Raw genomic sequence first — 635 nt, forward strand, 5'->3', positions numbered from 1 at the left:
ATTACAGTAAACATCTACAAGTTATAATCTGATGATAAGGGAAGTCTATACTGACGATATCCAGATTTGTTTCCCAAATATCACTTGGTAACTGCCTGATACTATTGCAACTCCTAGAATTCTACAAAATCAGATTCAAAAACTCACACTCATTGGCACTTATTTTATCCTCCCTAAGCACATTGTATAAATGTCGAAATCATCGAACTCATAGTGTGCTGAGTTTTCTATATCTACGTAATGGTGGAAGGGTTGATTCATAGCCATTCAAATCACTGATGCTCCTGCATTCAGTATTTGGTTTCACGAGAACAGAGGCAAATACCATTCAATCAAAAATATTTTCCCTTTTTCAAATGAATATTTGATTCAACGAATCATATTGCACAATATTAATAATATTTTAATCTGCACCCCAAAGCCTCGCATGAAGGGGTTCCACATGAGTAAGTCATCTTGTTCTTTGAGCAATTGAGGAAGCATATTTTCTGTTCCCTTTTGTGATGTGATCCTACTCATCATTAAAAGAGGGGCCATCTCAATCATATTGCAATTCGACATAACTTTTATAGATTCTACATTCTCCTGTGGAAAAGGCCCGTATCTATAATTATGATATTACGTATGGACGATTC

This window comes from Olea europaea, chromosome 21, assembly GCF_002742605.1.
Source record: "Olea europaea var. sylvestris chromosome 21, O_europaea_v1, whole genome shotgun sequence".
Lineage (NCBI taxonomy): Eukaryota > Viridiplantae > Streptophyta > Magnoliopsida > Lamiales > Oleaceae > Olea > Olea europaea.